At 46.2% G+C, this 19,887-nt stretch overlaps 1 protein-coding gene across 4 annotated transcripts in view; it reads right to left on the reverse strand.

Moving 5' to 3' along the window:
• Positions 1-15,259, reverse strand: part of LOC105917264 (extracellular sulfatase Sulf-2) — a 65,189-nt gene extending 49,930 nt beyond the window's left edge. For all 4 annotated transcript variants that reach the window (XM_036143240.1, XM_036143232.1, XM_012852014.3 and 1 more), the window contains exon 1: positions 15,046-15,259. The gene's annotated coding sequence lies outside the window, so the exon portion shown is untranslated. The remainder of the gene's footprint in view (positions 1-15,045) is intronic.
• Positions 15,260-19,887: the final 4,628 nt, after the last annotated feature.

The raw sequence follows: 19,887 nt of genomic DNA on the forward strand, positions 1-19,887 counted from the left end.
AAAGTTGGGATGAGCTAGATTAATTGTCTGCAGCCCAGGGAGCAAAACTTTGGGTTTTTGGTGAAATCCTCCGGTGGAAACTCAGACATTATGATCCAGGCCTGTTTTCATGGTTGATAATAAAAGGAAATAAATGTCTGACTCAGAGCACCGTCAGCGCAGCAGGAACTGAACTCCGTCAGTATTCAAACATCAACTCAGCTCGGATTCATCCGAGTCCCTCCGTGGAGGAGTTATTTCTGAGAGAAGGCAGGATAAAGAGCTCAGCGTCAGCGCACCAACACTAATGAATTTACCTGAGATCCACCACAGTACGATGGCTGTCAGTTTGTGGCTTTTAACTAAAGTTCCCTCTGCAACGAAACAATGATGGAAAGTGTGCCAATAAATCCATCTCTGAATGGCTAAAAAATATATATCTAACTAATATAAATGACTGTTCTGGAGTGGCCTAGTCAAAGCCTGGAGTTAATTTTAACTGAGATGATGCAGCATGACCGAAAACCAGCGGTGGGTTCAGAAAGCCAGTCCAGAGATTAGTTCCAGCAAAGTTCATTTACAGCTCCACAGCAGAGACAAAAATCACCTGAATTATTGAATTAAGGAAGGAAGGAAGGAAGGAAGGAAGGAAGGAAGGAAGGAAGGAAGGAAGGAAGGAAGGACCTGAACTCAATTAGCAGTAAAATACAGAATTAGAAACTTTCCAAACTCGTCCAAAAATGTTCAAGAATGTTTAAGGAGAACAAATGTTGGACGTCTCGGTGGGAAAGAGGGAATCTGTAAACACTAAAATTGATGAGTTGAACGAAGATAAAACCAACAATGCTTAAACATATCTGAAGTGTGAGCTAGTGTTGGCTGAGAACATGGATCAGGGATGGAGCGTGGAGGACGAAGGCGAGGCACATCTGGCGTTAGAGCAGCTTCTGGCTCCCAGTCTGAGCTCAGACGACAACATTTAATGAAACAGCAGCAGCTTCAGGTGGTTCACAGTGTTCTCAGCCGACCCGCCTGACCCGGCTGTGCCTAGCACATACACACACACACACACACACACACACACACACACACACACACACACACACACACACACACACACACACACACACACACACACACACACACACACACACACACACACAGAGCCCGGTCAGCCATTCCTCTCACGTCCACCTCAAATCCCTGGAGTGAGAAGCAGCGAGGAGACGATGAAGGCACATTTACCATCTGTAATCAAAAGAACTCCATGCTGGACTGGCCCCTCCTCTCTTTCTGCCGCTCTTCAACTTCCTCGCTTCTGCTGCGGAGCCTGAGCAGCATACTGATGGTGGGATTACGCACACACTCACACCCTGAAGTAATGACTTTCTGCCTGGGCTCGCTCGATGCGCTCAGAGCTGCCAATTCCCACTGGGTTTGTGTAAAAGAAACAGAAAGAGCAAAAGACGCCAGGGAGAGGTGCTACAACGTCTCCAATTAGCCGGGATGGTGGTCCTTCTGGTGGGGGGGGGGGACCGGCCGGGTAACCAGACCACGCGGCGATGCTTCTCACCTGGCCCTGATCTTTACAACCTGTCTTCTACCTCCACCCAGTTAACGGCCTCAGAGAAAACACACCTTTACACCGTTCTCTGGGTCTACTGGAAAATGAAACAGCAGCCGGGAAGGAATGTTTTATCAAAGCTTCCAACCTACATCCAAAGTTTCTGATTAACAAGAGAAAAAAAAAACATCATTTATTATTAAAGCAGCAGAGAAAAGTCCCCTGTTGATCTGAACCAGTCAATGTTTACCTCCCCTGGTCCAAGATGGAAGAAACTATTATTTCTTTCTGATCAGTGAATGCAGTTAACAAAAGTTTCGCTCTAAGCTCTTCAGTGCAGAAGTTGTGACTGCGAGAAGAAAAAAAATCAGTGCTTTTCAGATTCAGTGAATTCAGAAAAGAGGTCAGGAGAATCACAAAAGCTGTAAGAAGCTTTAAGAGACTATTTCTGACAGAGTAACTGTATGTCAGGTCTTTATTCAGGCTGCCACAACAGGAAGTGACCTCAGCAGAGAACAGGGAGCTAAACGTTTTACAGAAAACCTGTTTTAGCAGGTTTTTAGCTTTCAGACATGCTGGATTAGGACCTGTTGGCAGTCCTGTGGAAATCTCTCAGTTAAAGGACTTCTAACACTTCGCAGAGACTGATATTTACCCACACTAACGCTAACCATGCTAACTATGCGACCCATGCTAACCATGTTACTCATGCTAACCATGTTAACCATGCAATCATGCTAACCATTTTGACCATGCTAACCACGCTATGTTAACCGTGTGACCCTGCGACCATGTTGATCATGCTAACCATCCTGAACAAGCTAAACATGCTAACATGCTACTACAAAAGTTTTATGACAGTGTAAAATGTAAACTGTGTGTAATCCCCAACAGCTCTACCTCACACAGTGTGACGTCACCTCCGGTTCTAATATAAAATATTCATGATCGGTCACAGAAAGTCTGTTGTAACTTTATAGTGAATGAAAGTTTTAATAATCTATCAGCTAATTACACCTTTTTTTGTCTGAAATCTTAAAGATGTCAGACACAGATGGCATTTATTCTGTTTTCAGGTGTGTCTGAACAAAAGAAAAAGAGAAAACTTAATAAGTAATAATCCATGTTGTGTAAACGATATTCTGTTATTCCTTTTAGAGGTACCTTAACGTAGTAACGAGTTCTGTTTCCTGGTCCTGCTTAGAGAAATCATGGTTTTACTTTACTATAAACACTTTGTGAAGTAATTTAAATTCATCCAGTATTGATTAAAATTCTGAAAGTTTTACAAAACAAATAACTGGTAGACTTTCGTGGATCAGCTTCATTAATAAACAACTTTAATTATCCATTAATTCATCAGCAAGATAATCCTCAACATTAACGAGCCATATTTAGATCATAGCTAAATTTCATCCAGAGTCTAAAGACAGGTTACAAAATCTATTTTGAGTGTATTTTTAGTCATGTTCCAAGTTTTTATTAAGCCAATTGTATTTTTATTTACTTGATTTTTTGTATCTATTCCGATAGAATCTCTCTTTTTCTGTGGCTCCATTCTGCTGCAGAAAACATGCAAATTCTCCAGCTGTTAAATTAAAGAAACCAGAATCAGCTTTATTTGCCTGGAAGGTGTCATCTTCACAGTTTTGAGTGTGTTCAGGCTCAGGTTGCTCTGGCTGCACCAGCTGATGGCCGTTGTGTCGTCAGCAAACTGCAGGAGTTTAACAGCTATAATAAAATAATTATATAATAAGTAGCTAGTTTTACATTTTCTTTCTTCAAAACACCAGTTCTGCCAAACAAACGTCTGCTGAGCCCGTTAAACGCTGAGGATGTTCCTGCTGGAACGGATGGCTGAGCTGTGGAGCGCTGCACCAGTTTATGCAGGTTTTCACCAATTTCCTAGTCAAGGTCTGATTAGTTGCAAGCAAAGGTGATAGCGCAGTATTCCCCATCAAACCAGATATCTGAAGGACATCTGCTGTAATGAAAATGGAAGATTAAAAAGTTGGAATAACCCAACGAAAGAACAGAAATGATGCTTCAGTCCACAGAGAAGTTTATGGAAAACTATAAAAAAGAAGGTGGAGCCAGATTTCCAACAGACTTATTTAGTTTTACTTTCCTCACAAAGATCGGCTTCATTAAACCGAATAAATCTCATAAAATCCTGTGTTTGCATAAAGTGATCCGCGCTCAGATGGCAGGTGAATTCCAGCCGTCATGGAGGAACAGAAGTAGCAGCAGAACCGGGACGAATGTGGGAGGACTGACGAGAGGCAGCCGTCAGATCTCTGAAGACTATCTCCAGTTTCTGCTTGGTATCGACAGATGCTGCCCTGACGCCTCCAGACGCACAAGGAGGCGCCAGCAGGTCATCTGGAGGGATGTGGGAGGAGGAGGAGGAGGAGGAGAAGCTTGTGGAAGATGAAGAGGCGACGAGGTCGGACTTTCTTCAGCTTTCATTTCATGCTTGGCTGAGGAAGCTCCTGAGCTGTTCTTGTTCCTGCTCCTCCTGAGCCTCCTGGTCTCCTGCACCGGCGTCTCCTCTTCAAAACATGACGTTCTTTCTCCTCTCCAGCAGCTCAGACGAGGATTTAGCTTTAAAGCCACCAGCGGCTCCGTTTCCGCTTCAGATCAGCACAGGATGAAGCTCAGTGTGAGGTCTGACACCGCCCAGATAAAAGTCCGCATTTACATCCAGACTGAGCAACTTTCCTTCTCCCAACTCTCATTGGCTGCCTGATTATTTAAAAAACACTAAAGCAGGGAAATGATTGGATACATTTCCTCCGGTTCATTCGAGGTTTTCCATCGTGTGTTTCTTTAAAGCAGAGACAAAAGCTGATTACCCGAGATAAAAAAATCACAGATGCAGAGATTTTATGAACACTTTTAGTCATGACTGACGTTTGTAGAGGAGCCAGAAGCAGAATGACCCAAATATCATCAAATAAATTACTGAAACAGGACAGGAACAGGACACGGAACCAAGGTGAGTCTATTCAGGGGAACAGAACCACAAAATGAGCACAGAACTAGCAGAACCAAAACACCACAGGATTTACAAACCAACGGGGAAAACCAGCTGAACTCAACGACAAATAAAGAAAGCCGACGTGAATAAACGACATCCTGAGCCACAACCATAGAGAACCCTAAATAAGTGACTCCAAAAACCCGAACATCTGTGAATCAGAACCGTTTTCACAGAAACAGAAAAAAGACGGAATCAGAAACTGCAGCTCAGATAAAAACTACTTTGTAGGTTTTTCTGTAGGCGTCTCTGACTCAGATCGTCTTGATGCTAACGCCGAGGTTCCAGTCAGCTCGCTCGCTCGGATCCTTTGAATTTGTATTTGTTCGTGTTCCTGCCGACGCTGTTCTGTTGAGCGTGTGCAGTCATCGGTGTTTGGGTCACGGTTCTTCTGAAGCACCGTTCATTTGCAGCTTTCGCCTCGTCGTAGCGATGGAAGAATCAATCAGCACACATGCAACCACTGCAGGAAGGGCCTACTTCATTCAGTTATTTTCTGATACTGTGTAAACGGTCCATGCCATTTCATGCATATCTGCAGAATCTCCATCCTTCCCCTCTGAAACAACACCAGGCCCAAACTCTCCGTCTCATCGGATCCCTGGGAAGAACTGGAAAAAGTTCCAGCATGTTCAACACAACGCTGCAGGGATGCTGGTGAGAGGGCGTAGAAACACCAACGCCTTGCTCACTGGCTTCTTGCCATCTTACCTAAAACACCTCTGCACCCTTCGCCGTCCCTCGCTCACCCTCCGCTCCTCCAACATCAACCTTCTCCAGGTTTCCAGGTTGTTCCTGTGCGGCCCCTCGGCTGTGGACCGCTCTGCCTCCACGTGTGAGCGCTCCACAGAGCGTGAGCCGCTTCCTGTTTACCAGCGTTTTAACCGTCTCTTCAATGGTTAGTCCTGCTTTTATCTGCCTTTGCTTTCATTGTGCGCTCCACTTGTTATTATTACAGCGTTAATCATTGGGGAACGGTCTCAGGGCGCGTCGCTGGTGTATGATGCAGGATATGCTCGTTAGTTTAGCGGCGTTAACTTCCTCAGAGAACACGTTTTATTTGGGTCGCTCTACCAGCTCAGAGACGATGGTGGAGAAACATTCAGACATTGGTGCCATTCATCTGTGAGGGGGAGAAGAGAACGTAGGGGGTTATTTTGGGACGCGTTGGTCTGCAGGACCACCAACAGGTTCCCACCCCTGGAGACATAAAACCATGCGTGACCTTCATCTGAAGCTCGCTCCCCTTCCTGCCGCCGCTCGTCTTCACCTCGTTGTGTCAGTCTGAATCACTCTGCTCCATTTCTGCGTGGCGTGGAGCAGCTAATGGAGCCCCACACAGTGACCTGATCTGTACCGCTCCCACAGACACGGCCGCACACTTTATATCCGTGTGTGTGTGTGGGGGGGGGCACGTAGCTGCCGAGGCCTCCTGAGATCATGATGCAACCGGCGCTGTTCACCTCCTCATAACACGCAGAGGGAGCAGCAGCAGTAAAAGGAAAGCGATGTTCCTCAGATCGAACACAGATGTAGAGATTAAAGGACGCGTTTCCACCGACGTGCACAAACTTTTATCTCATTAGCCACAAAGGAAGCTAAGTAGATGAGAAAAATGCATACATAAATTAATGTGCGAGGTTTTTCTGCCAGCTATTTCTGACTCACAGCAGGCCTTGTTGCAGTTTTGCTGTAAAAGTTTTTTTTTTGTTTTCAGGTTTTTTTCTTTGCACTCTGATCTCTTCCTGTTGATGTGTGCTCTTTAATGTTTAACTCTGCACTTTACGCACAATGACTCTCTGCACTTTTCTAGTTCCAAATGATAAAACCTACACACTGAATTAAGAGGATTATTTGTCATTTTCAGTGATTACAATGAGAGGAAGGACATTTAGAGCTCATGTCCACCCTGCTGTTTGCAGAGTTCGTGTTAACCAAGACCAGAACATGGCAAACATGCCGCCATACTGGTCCAATGTACTGCAGCCAGGACAAACAACCAGAACCTGAGAGAGGATGAGTCCTCCACATCACCAGAGGGCGCTATGCTGAAGGTCAGGAGCTCTCCTGTTGGGCAGCAGACATGAATCCAACACTGAGGCCTCATCCAGACACGATTCAGTAAAGTCTAGACAGCCTGGTTGTTTTCTAGCACTAATTTCTTTCTAGCTGCTAGAAGTTGAAGTCTCCCAGGACACGGCCGGGTGTGGCGGCTCCGCTCTGATCAGCAACCGGTCGCCAAGCTCCTTAAAAACCGACTGATGTTTGAGAGGGTTTAAAAAGGTCAGTAAAGCTCGTCCATCTGCAACACGTCACTGATAGTAAAGCTAGTAAATGGTAAAGCTATAGTTGGTGATCTTGTTCAGAAAGACTTTGGTATACTGGGTAAACTCGTCCTTCCTTTACGTATTCAGAAAAAGGAGGTGAAAAAATAGTTTCTGTGAGAAACTATCATTCTGATGCGCTCACGTTACGCCAGGGTCCGTGCTCTTTCCTAGTTAGTTTCCGCTTGCTATGTGCGCACTTCTAGAGTTTTTGTATCCGGTGAGCTTAGCGGCTAGCTTAGCGGCTAGCTTAGCGGCTAGCTTAGCGGCTAGCTTAGTGGCTAGCTTAGCGGTTAGCCTAGCGCAGGGGTCGGCAACCTGCGGCTCTTTGATCCCTCTGATGCGGCTCAGCTGTTAGAGAATAATTATATAGCCGAGCCGTTTACTTCATGCAGGCGGTCGTTTAATGCTGGCTGACGAACACTCCTCACCAGTTGGTGGCGGTAATGTGCACTGAAAAGATGTTTGCCAACTGCTAATAAATTCATGAAGAAGAAGAAGAAAAAACGCTGGCTGACACCCATAGTGGAGGCGGCATTTTCTAATGCTGTGTTTTTGTAGTAAATTCTACAAATGACAAGAGCACCACGGTGACACAGGACCTAAAATAACATGGAGTCATTGATGAGGATGAAGAGAGCTGAACAGCAGGTAAGTCATTTCTAAATGTAACATTTGTTCATTTTCAAAGTGAAGAAACGGCAACAGCGCTTGGCTCTGTGCTGTGAGAGGAGATCTGCGCGGCTGAAGTCTAAGAGTCTGAAAAATACGGCAATCCACCAAAGAGAACATGGTCAATGGTTCAATGCCTTGCCCAAGGACACATCAACATGTAGGGGGGTGTAAAACCCGGCATCAACCAACGGATCTTTTAATTGGTAATTGTTTAAAACGTGTCCTTTATATTTAACCCTTTAAACATCAGCGCTGGAAGTCCAACAGAAATATTATTCCACTCTGAGATCATCAGAGCTTATTGAACTCCTTCATTGAAAAGACTAAACCCTCAACCTCCTTCCTCCTCCTCCTCCTCCTCCTCTTCTTCCTCCTCCTCCTCCTCCTCCTCCTTCCTCCTCTCTGAAGGTCAGCCACTCCAAGGCAGCAGTCTATAACGATTACCAATTTCATCAATCCTGTAAGACGGAGCGGGATGGGGGGGGGGGGGGGGGATGGGGGGCTTTCTAATGTAACTGTATGAGCAGAGCGAACACCAATCAGAGCCGTTTAAAGAGAAATAAAACGTCGGGCTAACCGACCTTCTGCTAGAATGAAACAAAGTGAAAAGGACAATTAAGGTGCCAGAGATTTATGAGCTGATTTATGGGTCTCTGATGAAAAGTCAGAGGAACCAGAACCTTGTGGGGGGGGGGATAACAGAAACACTGCAGCATGTTTGCTACACGCATAAATAGCTAGAGTTAATCTGTCAGCGCCCCCTGAAGGCGGCAGCTGGTACTACAGCCCAGATAAGTGATAAAAGCCAAGTCTGGCACAAAATCCACAGGAGAACCCCATAAGAGCAGAACATGTGGTGGAACATGTGGTGGAACATGTGGTGGAACATGTGGAGGAACATGTGGTGGATGCCATTGACCTACAGCCATCAGGCAGAACATTATGACCAGCCTACAAAGGAAGACCCAGCTCTGACTTATCTCCTCATGGACTCCTGTGCACCACCGTCAGACCAGAACAGAGCCAGTCTGAGCAGCTGCTCTGCTATTGGCCCAAAAGCACCATGTGATCTCATCATCGTCATCATCACTAGTTAACGAATTACGTTTGTCTCTATGAATGACTTCCATACACCATAAAAAATAAGAAATTACAGATAAAACTCCACTGCTGATATGAGATAGACGCAGAAAGTTTTCACATTTTGTGTTAAGATGAAAAGATTAATTAAAATGCTGATTGCTATGGTGATCCCGCCTTTTCTGCAGCGTGGAGAGGGGCGGGGCCAGAGCGCCACTAACCTCATCGGTTTCTACGATATCATCCTGATTTTGTCCGATAGCTGTCGGGTGAAAACAGACTAAAAAACAGCTGTGGCTCGTCAGCAGGGGGCGCTACGCCGCCGCTGTCATCAGAACTGCAGGAAAAACAGACGAAATGAAGAACAATGATCTGTTCTCTCATAAACTCACTGACTGTCGATGTTTCTACGTCATTTTGGGTTTATCTGCGTTATGTTTTTGTGTTAGCCTAATTTTAATGTTTCAACGCCGGCCGGCTACGTCCGTCCCAACGCCAGTGTTGTCCATGTGACTCCATGCTGGTCTCTAATTGGTTGGTTAAAGTCTCATTCTTTATCCAATCAAATTAATCCATCACATTTGCCAAAGTCACACCTCCGGCAGCTCAGATGAGCAGCCACACTCACCATGCATATTTGCATTAGATTCGCCGTCTGCTCGTATATAAAAGGCAACAAGTAAAAGTGACGCAGATTTGCTTTTTGCCACATTTATCTAATGTGCCTGAAACATGATACATGAACATGCAGCAGCTTTAGCTTCTGCAGCACATCCTGAGCGCGCTCTCATGGTTTCCTGCCTGCTAACCAGACCCAGTATTTCCTGTGTGGGCTACGTTCACAAACGCGCTGCTGTTAATAAAACACCAAACCGACGACGATCAAACGCTGAAACACAGTTTCAGAATCACCTGAAGCTCTGCCGTCAGCTCCATGGAGCCGTTTGATGAACGCTGACAGCAGACGTTGTTTTTCATTTATCACACGTTGTTGTTTTCATGTAGTTGCTGAGGAGCAGCCACAGCATCGGCCTCCAGATGCAGATTCCTCCTGCATCATTACCCACAGAGCAGACTGTTTTAGCTTTGCCTGTCTAAAGCGGCCGTGTCTGGTTGTTGTTTTTACTGAAACAGGAAGGTAGAAGAGGAAAAAAGGAGAGAAACAGACATAATGCTAAAAGGGAGAAAAGGTGAAAGAGAAAGAGGAGAAGAAAGGTAGAGAGTGATATAACATCCTCTGAGTCTGCTTCTACACCTACAGAGAGAGATATAAAGAACAGCAGAACCAGCTGATAAAGAATTACAGGAACAACCAACACCTGATCCATCACTGAAGAATATACAGGATTAATTAATATGACATGTGAAAAGGGACAGCTGGAGATAATAACAGGAGTTTCTGGATAGAAGTGAGTCTGTAGTACCTGGATCCACCAGCAGGTGTTGGTGAGAGTGAACTTGTGTCTGTGAGGTTTATCCATGAGGAAAATGTTCAGTAGTGGCTCTGAGGAGCCAAAGACCCCCAGAGCACCGAGGCAGACGCTGGGGAACCAGAACCCCAGATGCCTGAAGGGCCCCCAGAGTAAAGGAGCCCAATAGGGACCAACTCAGCCGACCTACCCGGTCCATGCTCCGGTCCAAACCCCCACCCCGGTCCCAGACCAGACGGCCCACCCACCCACAGTGGGGCCAACATGAAGCAGACAGGCCAACCCACCAGCGTCTGCTCTAAGCGGTGAGGCTGACGCTGCAGAAGCCCCACAGCTGAGTATCAGACTGAGAACTAGGCCAGCAGCCTTTTCACTGATGGGTCCATTTAGAACCAGAACCACAGAACGGGTCTTCCACCACGGCCTGGTGCAGCGTGTGCACCAGGCTGTACTCGGTCCAAGTGTTCTGGTCCTGATCCGGCCTGGATGTGTTCTCCGCTTGTTTCATCAAAGGCGCATCGATGTGTCCTTCTGCAGACTTCTTACAGCGAGGTGTCCCATAATGCAATGCGGCGGCAGCAGCAGAGATAAATGGAGGACGTGAGCGTATAAATGGGTTTTTACACCAATATTAATCACAAAAAGTAGTTTTACGATGTTCTGAGTGGAGAAAGACGACCTCAAAGCTTCATCTTTGCAGTCGCTTTGTCTTTGAAATTTGCTCTGGAGACGGCGGTCTCAGGTTTGGACTCCTCATCTTCTGACATTTTTCTTTAAACTGACTCCCAGCAGCCACCAGAACCGTTCCAGAACGATTCACGCCTTCATGCACGGCACCAAGCGCGTCTCAGCGAGCCCGGCTAGCAGCGCCGCTAACGGTGCCCCGTAGCTAGGAGCTGACTTTAAACCGCCAGAACCTTTTCTGGACTTATGGATCCGGTTCAGACTTAAGACGTACTGGAAGAAAGTAATGAAATTAATACCTAAGGCTGTTAGAGGTCAGTTTAGACGGAAATAACTCATTAGCAAACCGTCTTTTAAAAGGAAGAAAAGGTTTTAATGTTTAGAGAATCAGGCTTCTCTAGAAGTAATGCAAGCTGGTAAAACAGCATTATTTACTTAAAGTTTTATTATGTTAAAGAGTAAAAACATTATTATGTTTAAAAGTCTCGACTTAGTCTTCTCATTACTGCCTGGTTAATTATATTTGAAGTAATTTATTTTATTATTTTATCCATTATGTTAAAATAGTCACACTCCTGAATAAAAATGTAAAATTAATACAAAAGCAGTTAGAATATGAGCAATAAATACAGAAATACCAGAATCTAAAGTGTGTGTGAAGATAAATAAAATAAATAAAAACAAAAGGTCAAAAGAATCAAGTCAACAGTAAAATTTGAAGATGGTGTGAATATAATCTTTCAGATAAAGCTGATTGTTTGGTGTCAAAATCAGATCCAAATAGAGCCGTCCCTGTAAACAAGCGTCAATTAAATTAAATTAGATTAGTGCTACTATTAGTTTAATCCAATTAAAGCTCAGATCAGTTAAATTAAAGCTGGATTAATGACTAAAAATACAAACTTCTCCGACTTGGACAATCTTATAATATTAAAAATCCTACTGATCATTTTAACAAACTATTAACCAACCAAGATGATTAATATTTAACCGACAACTTCTGACGACTCAGTCCAGTAAAACCGGCTCCTCGTTCTAACACGCTGCTCCATCAGATGATCACCTTTAATGGACTCAGCTTATTTAGGCTTTTCTAGTCAAAGCCCATTCACTGATAGGCAGAGCGGTGGGCCGCGCGGGTTAGGTGCCTTGCTCAGGGGCACGTCCGCATGCGGCAGGGAGGCTGCAGGAGGCCGTCTGGACCTCAGCTGATTCTTCTCCAGAACCCGTCATGTTGACGTTGTTTCGGTGGTTCTGTTCAGTACAGAGCAGCTGGAAGATGCTGGCATAAAGTTCTGGTTCTGGCAGGATAAGCCCTAATGATCCCAGATGTTCTGGTTCTGGTGTCACGTTGTAAACTCGCCCCACAGAACGCAGCTTTTTAGCTCTTAGTTCCTAAAGCTTCTGCTGCGCGTTCAGGACGCTGCAGGCCGAACCCACGCAGCTCTGCTGAAGATTTTAACAAGTGACATTTATAACGTTCCACGGCTGTCGGTTCTGGAGCAGACTCCCTGAAAACCTTTAAATAAGAGCTGAAAACATTGTTACTCAGAGTAAAACTGCCTGTTTGAAGCACGACTGATGTTAGGTTTAAAATCCCACTTAGATTTGACCAAAGCCTCTTTTTAAACCAAATTCTTCCCCTGATTTCCTGTAAATCCTTTGGGTTCGCTCGTGTATGAATGGTGCAGCATAAACCGGCCTCCTTAACTGAGTTCTCCTCAGAACCTGCAGTCAAACAACCACACTTGTAAAAATCAGAGGACCAGTGGAGTAAAACCAGAATCCTGCAGCTGATGAACAACCAATCAGGACGTAGAAGGCTCCTCCAGCTGTTTGTGAAACCTCCAGCTGTTTGTGAAAACTTCACGGAGAACATGCTGACGGACGCCGGAGGCGCCTCGTCTTCTTCTGCTGTCCGGCCTGATGGTCACAGCGGCTGACAGCGCTGTCAGGAGCTGCACACATCATGAATATTACATCACAGCCTCTAAACTGAGACCAGAAGGAGCATTTCCTGCTTCTCCATCAGTCCGCTGCTAGATGTTCTGATATAATCCTCCTTATTTATGGGACTTAGAGCCAAATTATTCCCCAGGATCAAGTTCACCGACTTCTAGCTGGAGGCGTTTTAACGGCGGTGGAGATTTACCTCCATTTCAACTGATAGCCTCTAATATTTCACTAAAACTAAAACTTGACTTACTTCCACTCTATGCCATTAGACTTATTTCTTTATGTTGTTTCCTTCAAAGTAGAATTCAATTCAGATAAACCAAATTAAAATAAGCTCAACTCTAATAAGATAAACTAAATCAACATAAAATAAACTAAGCTAACGTAAACAACGTTGAAATATGCTAAGCTAATGTAACCTAGATAAAATAAGCTAAAGATAAACAACAGTAAAATAAATCCAGGTAAGATAGATTTAGCTAAAATAAGATAAGCAAGGATAAACTAAATTATAAGTTCCGTTTTGCAAACTTAAACCAAGCCAATAAAAAACAAGGTAAGATAAAATAAGATCAGTTAAAATAACAGATAAAGAGACGAAAATTCTATTTAAAATTAATTAAAATAATCAGAGACAAAATAAACAGATAAAAATTGAACAATCTCATCTCATATAAACTGTAAACACTTGACGTTATAAAAATCACCCTGGAGCGACACACCTGGATCAGCACACCTGGATTGCATTGAAATGTGTCATTTCTGCTTTAACTTTCTGTTCTCTCTCTTTTCTCTTCATAGTAGGTACACCTGGTCTGGCGTTCTGTTAACTGTGACATCATCCAGAGAAGACGGCTCACCCGCTACTACCATCTAATGTAGAACAGATTACTAGATCAATGTGTGCTTTTTTGTCCTTTCTTTCCACTGTCGCTTCGTGCTTGCTCAGTATGAGGGATTGCTGCAAAGCCATCAACAATGCAGACGACTGTCCACTGTGGCTCTACGCTCTTTCAGGAGGAGTGAATGCTGCTTGGAGAGACTTTGAAGCAATCAATTGGTTCCCTTATATAGGACATTTTTGACCAATCTGTATAATATGATTGATTTTGACTTTGTAAAATGCCTCAAGATGACATGTTTCATGAATTGCCGCTATATAAATAAAATTGAATTGAATTAAACACACCTGGAACAACACACTTGGAGCAACACACCTGGAGCAACACACCTGGAGCAACACACCTGGAGCAACACACCTGAAACAACACACCTGGAGCAACACACCTGGGGCAACACACCTGGAGCAACACACCTGGAGCAACACACCTGGGGCAACACACCTGGGGCCACACACCTGGGGCCACACACCTGGTTGAAATAAAGGCCATTAGCATGTTAGCATGCTACCTGAGCAAAGGGACTACCTGCAGGACACCTGCCCCTCCGGTTTGACTCCAGACCAGGTCCAGGTCTGGGCTCCAGCCTGTGGTCCGCTCCAGGCTGGGTCTTCTTTATTAAATCTCCCCGACATGAGCGACCCACAGAAACACGCAGTGAACATCTGGCCCTGAAGCTGGACTGGAATTTAATCAGAGCTGCACAACAAATTGAATCTGAGCATCAGCGTTTATGTTACTGCTAGAAGGGATATTGGGTCGGACGTTTCATCTGATGGGTCCACTCTGAGGAGCTGAACTCGTTTTCTTCATCCCGTCTGGTTTCCTATCAGAAACATTATTTTTAGTTAAATAAAAAAGTTCTCTCTAAATATGACGGAGCAAAACATAATCACGTTGGGTTTAACTGTGGATCTCAGAGAATCTACAGCCTGGTTCTGCTTGGACCCAACTCAGAAACACAGCGAGGAGAACCCAGCTTTGAGGCTGGAGGGCCTCCGTCCATCACCCTAATCTCCACCTCCCTCCACAGGTTCTTACAGGCCGTTACTTCCCGTCAGAGGGAACCTGTTGATCAGGTTTAAACAGCAGCAGCGGCTCATCGGTGCAGAACTAACGGAGCGGAGGGTCTGCAGCTCAGACTCTAACTTTAACAACTTTCCCTCAGCAGGAAGAGGCAGAACCTTCCTTCCTCAGCTCTGCACTGTTCGCATGGGTTCTACTGATCCGGGCAGGTTCTACTGATCCGGGCAGGTTCTACTGATCCGGGCAGGTTCTACTGATCCGGGCAGGTTCTGCAGGTTCTGCAGCCGGGGAGGGGCGCAGCAGGGCGGGGAGGCTGGCCGTGCCTCCTGACCTCCACCGGGCTCCTGGCAGCAGAAGCACCAGGTGGAAGAACCGCAGCAGAACTCACCTCCTCCTGCAGCCGCCGCTCCTCCGGCAGGTGTCCTCCTCTCTGACGGGACGGCCAGGAGGAAGAGGAAGAGGAAGAGGAAGGTCTGGGTCAGACTCTTGCTCCCGTTCCAGAGCCTCCGCTCACGCCGACATGTCGTTCCTCTCTGCCTGAGGAGGAGGAGGAGGAGGAAGAAGAAGTTTTCCACAGATCGGACTTTCCGACACCTCCTTCCTCCCTCCCTCCCTCCTCTTCCTCTCTCCCTCCTCTTCCTCTCGGTCTGACGACGTCCCAGAGTTCAGCAGAGCCGCCGCCGCTGCTGAGGCCATCTGTTGCAACACGTCTGCATGCCTGCCCTCCACCCTCCACCCTCCTCCTCCTCCTCAGGAGGAAGGAGGGACTCCGCCCGGGAGCCAATGAGGAGGCGCGCAGCTCCCTCTGTGGCTCTCTGGCTGAAGGGGAGGACCCGAAACCGGGACAAAATGAAACCGACCCCCGGGGGACGGTTCGGGCTCCGGAGCAGAGACGGAACCATAACGACGCAGCGGCAGGTCCACAGCCAATCAGAAGGAGAGTTTATTGGCTTACGGGGTCATGTGACCCTCCGCTGACCAGTAGCCTACGTGCAGCGCTGTCATCGAACCAGCAGCCTTCAGGGTGAGAGCTGCAGAACCTCAGGGTTCTGATCCACAGTCAGCACAGGCTGTGGACCTAAAGAGCTTTATTTGTTCAAATAAACATATAAATGTGTAAAAATCAGACTAACTGCGTTTTGTTTTCTCACTAAATGCAGTTTATTCTGAAAAGTCACTTTGAGCCGGTCCTTTGGCCCAAACACAAAGACAACAGGATTCTCTGCTTGTTATCAGAGGGTAAACGTTCAGCTTTTATTAACTGTCGCCTTAACAAAGCCGAGCGTTGCCTTACCATGAATAACGGTGTTGTATCAACAGACGATGCAGAAAAAAAAGAAGAAAAAACAATAAAAATGCATTTTTTTAGCTGAAAACTGAAAGAAGCAGGAACCGACAGCAACGGTCTGGCTGCTGACTCACTGCCAAACATATCTGTTCTCTTCCCAGCTGTTTGCTAACCAATCAAACAGTTTCATAGTCCTGGAACAAACAGGACTTGCATGGAGAACGTGTGGATGAATAAATCATAACTCCACCAGTTTAGCTGTTTGTTAATGAAGGAACTGAACGGCGGCCATCGCTCCAGCTGCAGCACCCTTCAGACTCCATGAGCTCACCCAGGTGTCCTCTGGGTAGTGACGAGGCGGCTCTTCTTCCTGTTTCATTCACTAAGGCCCGCCTCACCCGGTTTGTAGATTTGGCAGCAAAGGAAGAAAACAATCATCAGAGACAAAACACTCAGAATATTCATATATTTATTACAATTGGAATTCCAGGGGGAGACACGCACTTACAACTTTATCCTAACATCCCATTTTAGTAAAGCACGGGGTCCGCCCTCCTGCAGGCGCTGGTCTGTGCCGCCCTTCACTCTGGGATTATTAAAGTGTTTCTGATTCTGATTCTGATAGTGAATGAATGATATCAGGGGGCTCCATACACACTTATTTTATCTGTGTTTGTCTCCCCACAAACAGAACAGATCCTCATTCCAGAGTCAAATAAGGAGTCGGCTTCTTGATACATTTTGCCAGATGTTTCTAGGAGTCTACCCAGATAAACACTGAAGAACAATATAAAGCTTTTAAACCATAAACCTTCTTGAAGGTTACCCACCATAAAAGCTCATGCGACTTTTACTTGCCTGGTTTCCCACAAGAAGGTTAAATTAATTTATAGCCTTAAGTGACCCTGCAGACTCCCTCCTATCAGAACTCCAGTTAACAATAGCAGTTAGACCTTAGGTAACTCTTGACTGCTTAATAAAAATACACGATTAATGCAAAGGCAGATTATGTATTTCCATAACAGTATCAGGATCTTTGGGGGAAGCCAGAGTGCTCACTCTGTCTTTTTTCTATGAAACATTGCTGTTAAAAAGGAGATTTTCATCAGAACAGTTTCCATCAGCAGCAGCAGATAATATTCCCTAAACTCCATCATCCACACGTCACCGTCCTGTGTTTAGGAAAAGGTTTTAGAATTATTCACCTGCACATTATTATTATTATTATTATTATTATTATTATTATTATTATTATTATTATCCCTTAGGGGGACACATGCCTTTCGGTTTTTCCTTTTCACATTAAAATCATTGAGTTGTGGTCTATATAAAGTAGAGCTTAATTTACCACCCCCCCCCCCAGGTAGCAGGGGGTTCCGTACCGCCCCATTTTGTAGTCTGCTGGAGAACAACGCTGATGAACAACCAACATCTTCACTGATCCATTTGTAGTTTTTGGCGTCCTCCAGCTTGGAGGACCTGCAGACAGACATCAGCACCTTCACCACCCCAGCAGGGATAAGCCTGTTAGAAGATGGATGGATGGATGGATGGATGGATGGATGGATGGATGGATGGATGGATGGATGCATGCATGGATGGATGGATGGATGGATGGATGGATGGATGGATGGATGGATTTGCCCTCGGTGCCGTCTGGATGCAGCTGCTCTGCCATGGAGACACGTCCCATGGAGGAGCTGCTCTGAAGGCCTCATGAAGTCTGATGGACTCTGAGGACGCTGCTGACCTCAGTTTACCCAGCCGACCGCTTCATGCCGCCGTTTCTGCCGTTCCCACTTTGGGAACCACTGACAGCTGACTGGGGAAGATTCAGGAGCGAGGAAATGTGACGACTGGACCCGTCCTGTCACAGAACCACGCTGAGGTTCTCCGGGCTCCTGAGCGCGACCCGTTCCTTCCTAAATGTTAGAAACAGTCTGCAGGCCTGGTGCTGGCTGTGATACAGCATGAAGTGACTGGAACACCTGACGTCCATCATTTGATACTTTTAGCAGTATAATGTGCAGACGTACACACAAACTTATAGTTTACACAGTCATCATTATCTATAAACTTCTAATTAATCCCATTAGGCCTCACTGAGAGCTCCGGAACCAGCTCCAGTTTTCCCGTTTCAGCAGGTTTGGGACCAGAGACGGCATCAGAGGCAGAGATCCAGGCGCCGCGTCACTAAATGAAGGAGCCGTGGAGGCTGGAAGCTGCGATCTGCGCCGTGACTCATCTGTTCACATCAGCGGAGCAGCTCTCTGACCATCAGCAGGGAAAGACAAGCGCAGGAATCAACATGCTGCTGCAGTCACACGTGTCTCTGCAGAACGCAGCCTGCAAGCCGCGCAGGCCGGGAGAGATCTGGAGAAGAGGAGCGAGAGAAGAGAGCCGGGCGAGGAGGAGGTGGAGTGCAGATTGTAATGGAGCCGCTGGCAGAGCTGCAGGTTGTTCATGGGTATTCATGTAGCTGGTGGCTTTAGTTAAATGGAGCGAACAGAGGGGAGGCCGGGGGGGGAGGGGGAGGAGACGGGCGCCCAGTTTCAGCTGAACAAGAGGTCTGCTTGTGCCCTTCTCTGCTGAAGCACCATGCAAATCCACCCAGACATGTTAAACAGTGAATTTGAATCCATTAAATTAAATTAGGCTGTAAATGTGTTTCTAAATGTCACCGAGGCAGGACTTCCAGTTCAGGAGGGGGAAACTGCTGCAGTGGCAGGTTCAGAACCTGCAGACAGCAGATTTTAATGCAGAGCGACTGACAATTAAAAAAAAGAAATAAAACTGCTTGTTAAAGAATAAAAAGTACCCAAAAATGAATTTATCCAGGCTGGACTATCCTGAGCGTTTCTCTGCCAGCTCAAAGCCACCAAGGAACCTCAGGAGAAGAGTTTCTGTTTTCTCTCAGGTGACACTTTATCCCATCAGACCTCCGTGTGATTGAGGAGGTTAAAGGAGCGTCACAAAGGTTTAGGTCTGAATAATCTCCTGCAGTGAAACGACACAATGAGGCAGGAAAGGATATTTGATGGGCGCGCTCAGCCCAGCCCAGCTGAGCAGAACTCTGGCTGGGTTACTTGGACGGTCCGGTTTGTTTGGGGCAATGATGGAAAATGCAAATTCTGGCCCGCCTAACAACAAGGATGCTGGTCCGCTTCAGGTGAACCGACTGCAGGAAACAACAATAACTCAGGGCCTGAACCGAAACAAATACGCAGGAGGAGAGGACGAGCTAAAAGTTCTGATCGCATGCAAGTAGACCAGAACTTCTGGTTTGTACTAAAATCAGAAGTTTTCAGGCTAAGCAGCAGGAAATGGAAGCGGTGAGTTTCATCTGCAGAAAGGTGAATAAAGCAGCTTCTTCTTCTTCTGCAGGTTTAATAAGCAGCCGTTTACACCTCCCACCCCCACCTGCACCAACATCACCACCAGCTACAGCCTCCTCTCCTCAGACCCCCTGACTGACTGCAGCCACACTCAGAATCTCAGCCACACACAGGAAGTGTTTTCAAAGGTTCATTTTGAATCAGCAGCTGGTGTGAGACTGGAACCGGCCCATGGCAGAGGCTGGAATCAGCCTGGAATCAGCATTAAATCAGCCTGGAATCCTCCTTGGATAATCCTGGAATCAGCCTGGGATCTCATCCGGAGCCAGAGCAGGTAGCGGCCTGAGAGAGAGCTGAGCTGCTGCAGAGTCAGACAGATCACCAGAGGCTTGGTTCAGATCTGGGGGACAGGTGAGGGTCATAAACAGCCAGTCAGAATCAGGCCATCACTAAAAAGCTCTGAGGAGGATGTTGAAAGTGTTTTCCAGCATCAGAAGTCCAGGAAAGCTCCAGGACCTGATAGGCTGCACTGAGCGATGGCTCCAATCTTCACTCAGATGTTCCCTCTGCTTCAAACGTGTCACCATCATCCTGATCCCCAAGACCT

The sequence above is a fragment of the Fundulus heteroclitus genome, chromosome 1 (genome assembly GCF_011125445.2).
Source record: "Fundulus heteroclitus isolate FHET01 chromosome 1, MU-UCD_Fhet_4.1, whole genome shotgun sequence".
NCBI classification, from domain to species: Eukaryota; Metazoa; Chordata; class Actinopteri; order Cyprinodontiformes; family Fundulidae; genus Fundulus; species Fundulus heteroclitus.